A 15,900-nucleotide genomic window follows, 5' to 3' on the forward strand; every position below is an offset into this window, starting at 1 on the left:
GGAATAGGTTAAAAAAAGTTAGAGCTTGTTAGAGAGAAATATGAGTGAATTACGAAATCGCTTCGGAGCCCTAGGCAGCTGCCTAGGAGATTTGGCCTGAAAGGTCAATTTTTTTGTTTGGATAAATTAGGACCCCAATTCATGGTGAATAATAGCCCTATATAATATTATTGAGATGGGAAAAGGTTCAAAAAAATTAGAGCATGTTAGAGAGAAATATGAGTGAATTACGAAATCGCTTCGGAGCCCTAGGCAGCTGCCTAGGAGATTTGGCCTGAAAGGTCAATTTTTTTGTTTGGTTGAATTAGGACCCTAATTCATGGTCAATAATAGCCCTATATAATATTATTGAGATGGGAAAAGGTTCAAAAAAATTAGAGCTTGTTAGAGTGAAATATGAGTGAGTTACGAAATCGCTTCGGTGCCTTAGGCAGCTGCCTAGGAGATTTGGCCTGAAAGGTCAATTTTTTTGTTTGGTTAAATTAGGACCCCAATTCATGGTCAATAATAGCCCTATTTAATATTATTGAGATTGGAATAGGTTCAAAAAAATTAGAGCATGTTAGAGAGATATATGAGTGAATTACGAAATCGCTTCGGAGCCCTAGGCAGCTGCCTAGGAGATTTGGCCTGAAAGGTCAATTTTTTTGTTTGGTTAAATTAGGACCCCAATTCATGGTCAATAATAGCCCTATATAATATTATTGAGATGGGAAAAGGTTCAAAAAAATTAGAGCTTGTTAGAGAGAAATATGAGTGAATTACGAAATCGCTTCGGAGCCCTAGGCTGCTGCCTAGGAGATTTGGACTGAAAGGTCAATTTTTTGTTTGGTTGAATTAGGACCCCAATTCATTGTCAATAATAGCCCTATATAATATCATTGAGATGGGAAAAGGTTAAAAAAAGTTAGAGCTTGTTAGAGAGAAATATGAGTGAATTACGAATTCGCTTCGGAGCCCTAGGCAGCTGCCTAGGAGATTTGGCCTGAAAGGTCAATTTTTTTGTTTGGATAAATTAGGACCCCAATTCATGGTGAATAATAGCCCTATATAATATTATTGAGATGGGAAAAGGTTCAAAAAAATTAGAGCATCTTAGAGAGAAATATGAGTGAATTACGAAATCGCTTGGGAGCCCTAGGCAGCTGCCTAGGAGATTTGGCCTGAAAGGTCAATTTTTTTGTTTGGTTGAATTAGGACCCAAATTCATGGTCAATAATAGCCCTATATAATATTATTGAGGTGGGAAAAGGTTCAAAAAAATTAGAGCTTGTTAGAGAGAAATATGAGTGAATTACGAAATCGCTTCGGAGCCCTAGGCTGCTGCCTAGGAGATTTGGACTGAAAGGTCAATTTTTTTGTTTGGTTGAATTAGGACCCCAATTCATTGTCAATAATAGCCCTATATAATATTATTGAGATGGGAAAAGGTTAAAAAAAGTTAGAGCTTGTTAGAGAGAAATATGAGTGAATTACGAAATCGCTTCGGAGCCCTAGGCAGCTGCCTAGGAGATTTGGCCTGAAAGGTCAATTTTTTTGTTTGGATAAATTATGACCCCAATTCATGGTGAATAATAGCCCTATATAATATTATTGAGATGGGAAAAGGTTCAAAAAAATTAGAGCATGTTAGAGAGAAATATGAGTGAATTACGAAATCGCTTCGGAGCCCTAGGCAGCTGCCTAGGAGATTTGGCCTGAAAGGTCAATTTTTTTGTTTGGTTGAATTAGGACCCTAATTCATGGTCAATAATAGCCCTATATAATATTATTGAGATGGGAAAAGGTTCAAAAAAATTAGAGCTTGTTAGAGAGAAATATGAGTGAATTACGAAATCGCTTCGGTGCCTTAGGCAGCTGCCTAGGAGATTTGGCCTGAAAGGTCAATATTTTTGTTTGGTTAAATTAGGACCCCAATTCATGGTCAATAATAGCCCTATATAATATTATTGAGATTGGAATAGGTTCAAAAAAATTAGAGCTTGTTAGAGAGATATATGAGTGAATTACGAAATCGCTTCGGAGCCCTAGGCAGCTGCCTAGGAGATTTGGCCTGAAAGGTCAATTCTTTTGTTTGGTTGATTTAGGACCCCAATTCATGGTCAATAATAGCCCTATATAATATTATTGAGATGGGAAAAGGTTCAAAAAAATTAGAGCTTGTTAGAGTGAAATATGAGTGAATTACGAAATCGCTTCGGAGCCCTAGGCTGCTGCCTAGGAGATTTGGACTGATAGGTCAATTTTTTTGTTTGGTTGAATGAGGACCCCAATTCATTGTCAATAATAGCCCTATATAATATCATTGAGATGGGAAAAAGTTGAAAAAAGTTAGAGCTTGTTAGAGAGAAATATGAGTGAATTACGAAATCGCTTCGGAGCCCTAGGCAGCTGCCTAGGAGATTTGGCCTGAAAGGTCAATTTTTTTTTTTAAATAAATTAGGACCCCAATTCATGGTGAATAATAGCCCTATATAATATTATTGAGATGGGAAAAGGTTCAAAAAAATTAGAGCATGTTAGAGAGAAATATGAGTGAATTACGAAATCGCTTCGGAGCCCTAGGCAGCTGCCTAGGAGATTTGGCCTGAAATGTCAATTTTTTTGTTTGGTTGAATTAGGACCCTAATTCATGGTCAATAATAGCCCTATATAATATTATTGAGATGGGAAAAGGTTCAAAAATATTAGAGCTTGTTAGAGAGAAATATGAGTGAATTACGAAATCGCTTCGGTGCCTTAGGCAGCTGCCTAGGATATTTTGCCTGAAAGGTCAATTTTTTTGTTTGGTAAAATTAGAACCCCAATTCATGGTCAATAATAGCCCTATATAATATTATTGAGATGGGAAAAGGTTCAAAAAAATTAGAGCTTGTTAGAGAGAAATATGAGTGAATTACGAAATCGCTTCGGTGCCTTAGGCAGCTGCCTAGGATATTTGGCCTGAAAGGTCAATTTTTTTGTTTGGTAAAATTAGAACCCCAATTCAGGGTCACTAATAGCCCTATATAATATTATTGAGATGGGAAAAGGTTCAAAAAAATTAGAGCTTGTTAGAGAGAAATATGAGTGAATTACGAAATCGCTTCGGAGCCCTAGGCAGCTGCCTAGGAGATTTGGCCTGAAAGGTCAATTTTTTTGTTTGGTTGAATTAGGAACCAAATTCATGGTCAATAATAGCCCTATATAATATTATTGAGATGGGAAAAGGTTCAAAAAAATTAGAGCTTGTTAGAGAGAAATATGAGTGAATTACGAAATCGCTTCGGTGCCTTAGGCAGCGGCCTAGGATATTTGGCCTGAAAGGTCAATTTTTTTGTTTGGTAAAATTAGAACCCCAATTCAGGGTCAATAATAGCCCTATATAATATTATTGAGATGGGAAAAGGTTCAAAAAAATTAGAGCTTGTTAGAGAGAAATATGAGTGAATTACGAAATCTCTTCGGAGCCCTAGGCAGCTGCCTAGGAGATTTGGCCTGAAAGGTCAATTTTTTTGTTTGGTTGAATTAGGACCCAAATTCATGGTCAATAATAGCCCTATATAATATTATTGAGATGGGAAAAGGTTCAAAAAAATTAGAGCTTGTTAGAGAGAAATATGAGTGAATTACGAAATCGCTTCGGAGCCCTAGGCTGCTGCCTAGGAGATTTGGACTGAAAGGTCAATTTTTTTGTTTGGTTGAATTAGGACCCCAATTCATTGTCAATAATAGCCCTATATAATATTATTGAGATGGGAAAAGGTTAAAAAAAGTTAGAGCTTGTTAGAGAGAAATATGAGTGAATTACGAAATCGCTTCGGAGCCCTAGGCAGCTGCCTAGGAGATTTGGCCTGAAAGGTCAATTTTTTTGTTTGGATAAATTATGACCCCAATTCATGGTGAATAATAGCCCTATATAATATTATTGAGATGGGAAAAGGTTCAAAAAAATTAGAGCATGTTAGAGAGAAATATGAGTGAATTACGAAATCGCTTCGGAGCCCTAGGCAGCTGCCTAGGAGATTTGGCCTGAAAGGTCAATTTTTTTGTTTGGTTGAATTAGAACCCTAATTCATGGTCAATAATAGCCCTATATAATATTATTGAGATGGGAAAAGGTTCAAAAAAATTAGAGCTTGTTAGAGAGAAATATGAGTGAATTACGAAATCGCTTCGGTGCCTTAGGCAGCTGCCTAGGAGATTTGGCCTGAAAGGTCAATTTTTTTGTTTGGTTAAATTAGGACCCCAATTCATGGTCAATAATAGCCCTATATAATATTATTGAGATTGGAATAGGTTCAAAAAAATTAGAGCTTGTTAGAGAGATATATGAGTGAATTACGAAATCGCTTCGGAGCCCTAGGCAGCTGCCTAGGAGATTTGGCCTGAAAGGTCAATTCTTTTGTTTGGTTGATTTAGGACCCCAATTCATGGTCAATAATAGCCCTATATAATATTATTGAGATGGGAAAAGGTTCAAAAAAATTAGAGCTTGTTAGAGTGAAATATGAGTGAATTACGAAATCGCTTCGGAGCCCTAGGCAGCTGCCTAGGAGATTTGGCCTGAAAGGTCAATTTTTTTGTTTGGTTAAATTAGGACCCCAATTCATGGTCAATAATAGCCCTATATAATATTATTGAGATGGGAAAAGGTTCAAAAAAATTAGAGCTTGTTAGAGAGAAATATGAGTGAATTACGAAATCGCTACGGAGCCCTAGGGTGCTGCCTAGGAGATTTGGACTGATAGGTCAATTTTTTTGTTTGGTTGAATGAGGACCCCAATTCATTGTCAATAATAGCCCTATATAATATCATTGAGATGGGAAAAAGTTAAAAAAAGTTAGAGCTTGTTAGAGAGAAATATGAGTGAATTACGAAATCGCTTCGGAGCCCTAGGCAGCTGCCTAGGAGATTTGGCCTGAAAGGTCAATTTTTTTTTTAAAATAAATTAGGACCCCAATTCATGGTGAATAATAGCCCTATATAATATTATTGAGATGGGAAAAGGTTCAAAAAAATTAGAGCATGTTAGAGAGAAATATGAGTGAATTACGAAATCGCTTCGGAGCCCTAGGCAGCTGCCTAGGAGATTTGGCCTGAAAGGTCAATTTTTTTGTTTGGTTGAATTAGGACCCTAATTCATGGTCAATAATAGCCCTATATAATATTATTGAGATGGGAAAAGGTTCAAAAAAATTAGAGCTTGTTAGAGAGAAATATGAGTGAATTACGAAATCGCTTCGGTGCCTTAGGCAGCTGCCTAGGATATTTGGCGTGAAAGGTCAATTTTTTTGTTTGGTAAAATTAGAACCCCAATTCATGGTCAATAATAGCCCTATATAATATTATTGAGATGGGAAAAGGTTCAAAAAAATTAGAGCTTGTTAGAGAGAAATATGAGTGAATTACGAAATCGCTTCGGAGCCCTAGGCAGCTGCCTAGGAGATTTGGCCTGAAAGGTCAATTTTTTTGTATGGTTGAATTAGGACCCAAATTCATGGTCAATAATAGCCCTATATAATATTATTGAGATGGGAAAAGGTTCAAAAAAATTAGAGCTTGTTAGAGAGAAATATGAGTGAATTACGAAATCGCTTCGGTGCCTTAGGCAGCTGCCTAGGATATTAGGCCTGAAAGGTCAATTTTTTTGTTTGGTTAAATTAGGACCCCAATTCATGGTCAATAATAGCCCTATATAATATTATTGAGATGGGAATAGGTTCAAAAAAATTAGAGCTTGTTAGAGAGATATATGAGTGAATTACGAAATCGCTTCGGAGCCCTAGGCAGCTGCCTAGGAGATTTGGCCTGAAAGGTCAATTCTTTTGTTTGGTTGATTTAGGACCCCAATTCATGGTCAATAATTGCCCTATATAATATTATTGAGATGGGAAAAGGTTCAAAAAAATTAGAGCTTGTTAGAGTGAAATATGAGTGAATTACGAAATCGCTTCGGAGCCCTAGGCAACTGCCTAGGAGATTTGGCCTGAAAGGTCAATTTTTTTGTTTCGTTAAATTAGGACCCCAATTCATGGTCCATAATAGCCATATATAATATTATTGAGATGGGAAAAGGTTCAAAAAACTTAGAGCTTGTTAGAGTGAAATATGAGTGAATTACGAAATCGCTTCGGAGCCCTAGGCTGCTGCCTAGGAGATTTGGCCGGAAAGGTCAATTTTTTAGTTTGGTTAAATTAGGACCCCAATTCATGGTCAATAATAGCCCTATATAATATTATTGAGATGGGAAAAGGTTCAAAATACTTAGAGCTTGTTAGAGTGAAATATGAGTGAATTACGAAGTCGCTTCGGAGCCCTAGGCAGCTGCCTAGGAGATTTGGCCTGAAAGGTCAATTTTTTTTTTGGTTGAATTAGGACCCCAATTTTTGGTCATTAATTGCCCTATATAATATTATTGAGATGGGAAAAGGTTCAAAAAAATTAGAGCTTGTTAGAGAGAAATATGAGTGAATAACAAAATCGCTTCGGAGCCCTAGGAAGCTGCCTAGGAGATTTAGCCTGAAAGGTCATTTTTTTTGTTTGGATAAGTTAGGACCCCAATTCATGGTGAATAATAGCCCTATATAATATTATTGAGATGGGAAAAGGTTCAAAAAAATTAAAGCTTGTTAGAGAGAAATATGAGTGAATTACGAAATCGCTTCGGAGCCCTAGGCAGCTGCCTAGGAGATTTGGCCTGAAAGGTCAATTTTTTTGTTTGGTTGAATTAGGACCCCAATTCATGGTCAATAATAGCCCTTTATAATATTATTTAGATGGGAAAAGGTTCAAAAAAATTAGAGCTTGTTAGAGAGAAATATGAGTGAATTACGAAATCGCTTCGGAGCCCTAGGCTGCTGCCTAGGAGATTTGGACTGATAGGTCAATTTTTTTGTTTGGTTGAATGAGGACCCCAATTCATTGTCAATAATAGCCCTATATAATATCATTGAGATGGGAAAAAGTTAAAAAAAGTTAGAGCTTGTTAGAGAGAAATATGAGTGAATTACGAAATCGCTTCGGAGCCCTAGGCAGCTGCCTAGGAGATTTGGCCTGAAAGGTCAATTTTTTTTTTAAAATAAATTAGGACCCCAATTCATGGTGAATAATAGCCCTATATAATATTATTGAGATGGGAAAAGGTTCAAAAAAATTAGAGCATGTTAGAGAGAAATATGAGTGAATTACGAAATCGCTTCGGAGCCCTAGGCAGCTGCCTAGGAGATTTGGCCTGAAAGGTCAATTTTTTTGTTTGGTTGAATTAGGACCCTAATTCATGGTCAATAATAGCCCTATATAATATTATTGAGATGGGAAAAGGTTCAAAAAAATTAGAGCTTGTTAGAGAGAAATATGAGTGAATTACGAAATCGCTTCGGTGCCTTAGGCAGCTGCCTAGGATATTTGGCCTGAAAGGTCAATTTTTTTGTTTGGTAAAATTAGAACCCCAATTCATGGTCAATAATAGCCCTATATAATATTATTGAGATGGGAAAAGGTTCAAAAAAATTAGAGCTTGTTAGAGAGAAATATGAGTGAATTACGAAATCGCTTCGGAGCACTAGGCAGCTGCCTAGGAGATTTGGCCTGAAAGGTCAATTTTTTTGTATGGTTGAATTAGGACCCAAATTCATGGTCAATAATAGCCCTATATAATATTATTGAGATGGGAAAAGGTTCAAAAAAATTAGAGCTTGTTAGAGAGAAATATGAGTGAATTACGAAATCGCTTCGGTGCCTTAGGCAGCTGCCTAGGATATTAGGCCTGAAAGGTCAATTTTTTTGTTTGGTTAAATTAGGACCCCAATTCATGGTCAATAATAGCCCTATATAATATTATTGAGATGGGAATAGGTTCAAAAAAATTAGAGCTTGTTAGAGAGATATATGAGTGAATTACGAAATCGCTTCGGAGCCCTAGGCAGCTGCCTAGGAGATTTGGCCTGAAAGGTCAATTCTTTTGTTTGGTTGATTTAGGACCCCAATTCATGGTCAATAATTGCCCTATATAATATTATTGAGATGGGAAAAGGTTCAAAAAAATTAGAGCTTGTTAGAGTGAAATATGAGTGAATTACGAAATCGCTTCGGAGCCCTAGGCAACTGCCTAGGAGATTTGGCCTGAAAGGTCAATTTTTTTGTTTGGTTAAATTAGGACCCCAATTCATGGTCCATAATAGCCATATATAATATTATTGAGATGGGAAAAGGTTCAAAAAACTTAGAGCTTGTTAGAGTGAAATATGAGTGAATTACGAAATCGCTTCGGAGCCCTAGGCTGCTGCCTAGGAGATTTGGCCGGAAAGGTCAATTTTTTAGTTTGGTTAAATTAGGACCCCAATTCATGGTCAATAATAGCCCTATATAATATTATTGAGATGGGAAAAGGTTCAAAATACTTAGAGCTTGTTAGAGTGAAATATGAGTGAATTACGAAGTCGCTTCGGAGCCCTAGGCAGCTGCCTAGGAGATTTGGCCTGAAAGGTCAATTTTTTTTTTGGTTGAATTAGGACCCCAATTTTTGGTCATTAATTGCCCTATATAATATTATTGAGATGGGAAAAGGTTCAAAAAAATTAGAGCTTGTTAGAGAGAAATATGAGTGAATAACAAAATCGCTTCGGAGCCCTAGGAAGCTGCCTAGGAGATTTAGCCTGAAAGGTCATTTTTTTTGTTTGGATAAATTAGGACCCCAATTCATGGTGAATAATAGCCCTATATAATATTATTGAGATGGGAAAAGGTTCAAAAAAATTAAAGCTTGTTAGAGAGAAATATGAGTGAATTACGAAATCGCTTCGGAGCCCTAGGCAACTGCCTAGGAGATTTGGCCTGAAAGGTCAATTTTTTTGTTTGGTTGAATTAGGACCCCAATTCATGGTCAATAATAGCCCTTTATAATATTATTTAGATGGGAAGAGGTTCAAAAAAATTAGAGCTTGTTAGGGAGAAATATGAGTGAATTACGAGATCGCTTCGAAGACCTAGGTAGCAGCCAAGGAGATTTGGCCAGAAAGGTCAATTTTTTTGTTTGGTTGAATTAGGACCCCAATTCATGGTCAATAATAGCCCCATATAATATTATTGAGATGGGAAAAGGTTCAAAAAAATTAGAGCTTGTTAGAGAGTAATATGAGTGAATTACGAGATCTCTTCGGAGCCCTAGGCAGCTGCCCAGGAGATTCGGCCAGAAAGGTAAATTTTTTAGTTTGGTTGAATTAGGACCCCAATTCATGGTAAATAATAGCCCTATCTAATATTATTTAGATGTGAAAAGGTTCAAAAAAATTAGAGCTTGTTAGAGAGAAATATGAGTGAATTACGAGATGGCTTTGGAGCCCTAGGCAGCAGCCAAGGAGATTTGGCATTAAAGGTCAATTTTTTTGTTTGGTTGAATTAGGACCCCAATTCATGGTAAATAGTAGCCCTATATAATATTATTTAGATGGGAAAAGGTTCAAAAAAATTAGAGCTTGTTAGATAGAAATATGAGTGAATTACGAGATCGCTTCGGAGCCCTAGGTAGCAGCCAAGGAGATTTGGCCTGAAAGGTCAATTTTTTTGTTTGGTTGAATTAGGACCCCAATTCATGGTAAATAATAGCCCTATATAATATTATTTACATGGGAAAAGGGTCAAAAAAATTAGAGCTTGTGAGGGAGAAATATGAGTGAATTACGAGATCGCTTCGGAGCCTATGTAGCTGCCTAGGAGATTTGGCCTGAAAGGTCAATTTTTTTGTTTGGTTGAATTAGGACCCCAATTATTGGTCATTAATTGCCCTATATAATATTATTGAGATGGGAAAAGGTTCAAAAAAATTAGAGCATGTTAGAGAGAAATATGAGTGAATAACGAAATCGCTTCGGAGCCCTAGGAAGCTGCCTAGGAGATTTAGCCTGAAAGGTCATTTTTTTGTTTGGATAAATTAGGACCCCAATTCATGGTGAATAATAGCCCTATATAATATTATTGAGATAGGAAAAGGTTCAAAAAAATTAAAGCTTGTTAGAGGGAAATATGAGTGAATTACGAAATCGCTTCGGAGCCCTAGGCAGCCTAGGAGATTTGGCCTAAAAGGTGAATTTTTTTGTTTGGTTGAATTAGGACCCCAATTCATGGTCAATAATAGCCCTTTATAATATTATTTAGATGGGAAAAGGTTCAAAAAAATTAGAGCTTGTTAGGGAGAAATATGAGTGAATTACGAGATCGCTTCGGAGCCCTAGGTAGCAGCCAAGGAGATTTGGCCAGAAAGTTCAATTTTTTTGTTTGGTTGAATTAGGACCCCAATTCATGGTCAATAATAGCCCCATATAATATTATTGAGATGGGAAAAGGTTCAAAAAAATTAGAGCTTGTTAGAGAGTAATATGAGTGAATTACGAGATCGCTTCGGAGCCCTAGGCAGCTGCCCAGGAGATTCGGCCAGAAAGGTCAATTTTTTAGTTTGGTTGAATTAGGACCCCAATTCATGGTAAATAATTGCCCTATCTAATATTATTTAGATGGGAAAAGGTTCAAAAAAATTAGAGCTTGTTAGAGAGAAATATGAGTGAATTACGAGATGGCTTTGGAGCCCTAGGCAGCAGCCAAGGAGATTTGGCCTGAAAGGTCAATTTTTTTGTTTGGTTGAATTAGGACCCCAATTCATGGTAAATAATAGCCCTATATAATATTATTTAGATGGGAAAAGGTTCAAAAAAATTAGAGCTTGTTAGATAGAAATATGAGTGAATTACGATATCGCTTCGGAGCCCAAGGTAGCAGCCAAGGAGATTTGGCCTGAAAGGTCAATTTTTTTGTTTGGTTGAATTCGGACCCCAATTCATGGTAAATAATAGCCCTATATAATATTATTTACATGGGAAAAGGGTCAAAAAAATTAGAGCTTGTTAGGGAGAAATATGAGTGAATTACGAGATCGCTTCGGAGCCTATGTAGCTGCCTAGGAGATTTGGCCTGAAAGGTCAATTTTTTTGTTTGGTTGAATTAGGACCCCAATTATTGGTCATTAATTGCCCTATATAATATTATTGAGATGGGAAAAGGTTCAAAAAAATTAGAGCTTGTTAGAGAGAAATATGAGTGAATAACGAAATCGCTTCGGAGCCCTAGGAAGCTGCCTAGGAGATTTTGCCTGAAAGGTCATTTTTTTTGTTTGGATAAATTAGGACCCCAATTCATGGTGAATAATAGCCCTGTATAATATTATTGAGATGGGAAAAGGTTCAAAAAAATTAAAGCTTGTTAGAGAGAAATATGAGTGAATTACGAAATCGCTTCGGAGCCCTAGGCAACTGCCTAGGAGATTTGGCCTGAAAGGTCAATTTTTTTGTTTGGTTGAATTAGGACCCCAATTCATGGTCAATAATAGCCCTTTATAATATTATTTAGATGGGAAAAGGTTCAAAAAAATTAGAGCTTGTTAGGGAGAAATATGAGTGAATTACGAGATCGCTTCGGAGCCCTAGGTAGCAGCCAAGGAGATTTGGCCAGAAAGTTCAATTTTTTTGTTTGGTTGAATTAGGACCCCAATTCATGGTCAATAATAGCCCCATATAATATTATTGAGATGGGAAAAGGTTCAAAAAAATTAGAGCTTGTTAGAGAGTAATATGAGTGTATTACGAGATCGCTTCGGAGCCCTAGGCAGCTGCCCAGGAGATTCGGCCAGAAAGGTCAATTTTTTAGTTTGGTTGAATTAGGACCCCAATTCATGGTAAATAATAGCCCTATATAATATTATTTACATGGGAAAAGGGTCAAAAAAATTAGAGCTTGTGAGGGAGAAATATGAGTGAATTACGAGATCGCTTCGGAGCCTATGTAGCTGCCTAGGAGATTTGGCCTGAAAGGTCAATTTTTTTGTTTGGTTGAATTAGGACCCCAATTATTGGTCATTAATTGCCCTATATAATATTATTGAGATGGGAAAAGGTTCAAAAAAATTAGAGCATGTTAGAGAGAAATATGAGTGAATAACGAAATCGCTTCGGAGCCCTAGGAAGCTGCCTAGGAGATTTAGCCTGAAAGGTCATTTTTTTGTTTGGATAAATTAGGACCCCAATTCATGGTGAATAATAGCCCTATATAATATTATTGAGATAGGAAAAGGTTCAAAAAAATTAAAGCTTGTTAGAGGGAAATATGAGTGAATTACGAAATCGCTTCGGAGCCCTAGGCAGCCTAGGAGATTTGGCCTAAAAGGTGAATTTTTTTGTTTGGTTGAATTAGGACCCCAATTCATGGTCAATAATAGCCCTTTATAATATTATTTAGATGGGAAAAGGTTCAAAAAAATTAGAGCTTGTTAGGGAGAAATATGAGTGAATTACGAGATCGCTTCGGAGCCCTAGGTAGCAGCCAAGGAGATTTGGCAAAAAAGTTCAATTTTTTTGTTTGGTTGAATTAGGACCCCAATTCATGGTCAATAATAGCCCCATATAATATTATTGAGATGGGAAAAGGTTCAAAAAAATTAGAGCTTGTTAGAGAGTAATATGAGTGAATTACGAGATCGCTTCGGAGCCCTAGGCAGCTGCCCAGGAGATTCGGCCAGAAAGGTCAATTTTTTAGTTTGGTTGAATTAGGACCCCAATTCATGCTAAATAATTGCCCTATCTAATATTATTTAGATGGGAAAAGGTTCAAAAAAATTAGAGCTTGTTAGAGAGAAATATGAGTGAATTACGAGATGGCTTTGGAGCCCTAGGCAGCAGCCAAGGAGATTTGGCCTGAAAGGTCAATTTTTTTGTTTGGTTGAATTAGGACCCCAATTCATGGTAAATAATAGCCCTATATAATATTATTTAGATGGGAAAAGGTTCAAAAAAATTAGAGCTTGTTAGATAGAAATATGAGTGAATTACGATATCGCTTCGGAGCCCAAGGTAGCAGCCAAGGAGATTTGGCCTGAAAGGTCAATTTTTTTGTTTGGTTGAATTCGGACCCCAATTCATGGTAAATAATAGCCCTATATAATATTATTTACATGGGAAAAGGGTCAAAAAAATTAGAGCTTGTTAGGGAGAAATATGAGTGAATTACGAGATCGCTTCGGAGCCTATGTAGCTGCCTAGGAGATTTGGCCTGAAAGGTCAATTTTTTTGTTTGGTTGAATTAGGACCCCAATTATTGGTCATTAATTGCCCTATATAATATTATTGAGATGGGAAAAGGTTCAAAAAAATTAGAGCTTGTTAGAGAGAAATATGAGTGAATAACGAAATCGCTTCGGAGCCCTAGGAAGCTGCCTAGGAGATTTTGCCTGAAAGGTCATTTTTTTTGTTTGGATAAATTAGGACCCCAATTCATGGTGAATAATAGCCCTATATAATATTATTGAGATGGGAAAAGGTTCAAAAAAATTAAAGCTTGTTAGAGAGAAATATGAGTGAATTACGAAATCGCTTCGGAGCCCTAGGCAACTGCCTAGGAGATTTGGCCTGAAAGGTCAATTTTTTTGTTTGGTTGAATTAGGACCCCAATTCATGGTCAATAATAGCCCTTTATAATATTATTTAGATGGGAAAAGGTTCAAAAAAATTAGAGCTTGTTAGGGAGAAATATGAGTGAATTACGAGATCGCTTCGGAGCCCTAGGTAGCAGCCAAGGAGATTTGGCCAGAAAGTTCAATTTTTTTGTTTGGTTGAATTAGGACCCCAATTCATGGTCAATAATAGCCCCATATAATATTATTGAGATGGGAAAAGGTTCAAAAAAATTAGAGCTTGTTAGAGAGTAATATGAGTGAATTACGAGATCGCTTCGGAGCCCTAGGCAGCTGCCCAGGAGATTCGGCCAGAAAGGTCAATTTTTTAGTTTGGTTGAATTAGGACCCCAATTCATGGTAAATAATTGCCCTATCTAATATTATTTAGATGGGAAAAGGTTCAAAAAAATTAGAGCTTGTTAGAGAGAAATATGAGTGAATTACGAGATGGCTTTGGAGCCCTAGGCAGCAGCCAAGGAGATTTGGCCTTAAAGGTCAATTTTTTTGTTTGGCAGAATTAGGACCCCAATTCATGGTAAATAATAGCCCTATATAATATTATTTAGATGGGAAAAGTTTCAAAAAAATTAGAGCTTGTTAGATAGAAATATGAGTGAATTACGAGATCGCTTCGGAGCCCTAGGTAGCAGCCAAGGAGATTTGGCCTGAAAGGTCAATTTTTTTGTTTGGTTGAATTAGGACCCCAATTCATGGTAAATAATAGCCCTATATAATATTATTTACATGGGAAAAGGGTCAAAAAAATTAGAGCTTGTTAGGGAGAAATATGAGTGAATTACGAGATCGCTTCGGAGCCTATGTAGCTGCCTAGGAGATTTGGCCTGAAAGGTCAATTTTTTTGTTTGGTTCAATTAGGACCCCAATTATTGGTCATTAATTGCCCTATATAATATTATTGAGAAGGGAAAAGGTTCAAAAAAATTAGAGCTTGTTAGAGAGAAATATGAGTGAATAACGAAATCGCTTCGGAGCCCTAGGAAGCTGCCTAGGAGATTTAGCCTGAAAGGTCATTTTTTTTGTTTGGATAAATTAGGACCCCAATTCATGGTGAATAATAGCCCTATATAATATTATTGAGATGGGAAAAGGTTCAAAAAAATTAAAGCTTGTTAGAGAGAAATATGAGTGAATTACGAAATCGCTTCGGAGCCTTAGGCAGCTGCCTAGGAGATTTGGCCTGAAAGGTCAATTTTTTTGTTTGGTTGAAATAGGACCCTAATTCATGGTCAATAATAGCCCTATATAATATTATTGAGATGGGAAAAGGTTCAAAAAAATTAGAGCTTGTTAGAGAGAAATATGAGTGAATTACGAAATCGCTTCGGTGCCTTAGGCAGCTGCCTAGGATATTTGGCCTGAAAGGTCAATTTTTTTGTTTGGTAAAATTAGAACCCCAATTCATGGTCAATAATAGCCCTATATAATATTATTGAGATGGGAAAAGGTTAAAAAAAATTAGAGCTTGTTAGAGAGAAATATGAGTGAATTACGAAATCGCTTCGGAGCCCTAGGCAGCTGCCTAGGAGATTTGGCCTGAAAGGTCAATTTTTTTGTATGGTTGAATTAGGACCCAAATTCATGGTCAATAATAGCCCTATATAATATTATTGAGATGGGAAAAGGTTCAAAAAAATTAGAGCTTGTTAGAGAGAAATATGAGTGAATTACGAAATCGCTTCGGTGCCTTAGGCAGCTGCCTAGGATATTTGGCCTGAAAGGTCAATTTTTTTGTTTGGTTAAATTAGGACCCCAATTCATGGTCAATAATAGCCCTATATAATATTATTGAGATGGGAATAGGTTCAAAAAAATTAGAGCTTGTTAGAGAGATATATGAGTGAATTACGAAATCGCTTCGGAGCCCTAGGCAGCTGCCTAGGAGATTTGGCCTGAAAGGTCAATTCTTTTGTTTGGTTGATTTAGGACCCCAATTCATGGTCAATAATTGCCCTATATAATATTATTGAGATGGGAAAAGGTTCAAAAAAATTAGAGCTTGTTAGAGTGAAATATGAGTGAATTACGAAATCGCTTCGGAGCCCTAGGCAACTGCCTAGGAGATTTGGCCTGAAAGGTCAATTTTTTTGTTTGGTTAAATTAGGACCCCAATTCATGGTCCATAATAGCCCTATATAATATTATTGAGATGGGAAAAGGTTCAAAAAACTTAGAGCTTGTTAGAGTGAAATATGAGTGAATTACGAAATCACTTCGGAGCCCTAGGCAGCTGCCTAGGAGATTTGGCCGGAAAGGTCAATTTTTTAGTTTGGTTAAATTAGGACCCCAATTCATGGTCAATAATAGCCCTATATAATATTATTGAGATGGGAAAAGGTTCAAAATACTTAGAGCTTGTTAGAGTGAAATATGAGTGAATTACGAAGTCGCTTCGGAGCCCTAG

The sequence above is a fragment of the Humulus lupulus genome, chromosome 9 (assembly GCF_963169125.1).
Source record: "Humulus lupulus chromosome 9, drHumLupu1.1, whole genome shotgun sequence".
In the NCBI taxonomy this organism is placed as follows: Eukaryota; Viridiplantae; Streptophyta; class Magnoliopsida; order Rosales; family Cannabaceae; genus Humulus; species Humulus lupulus.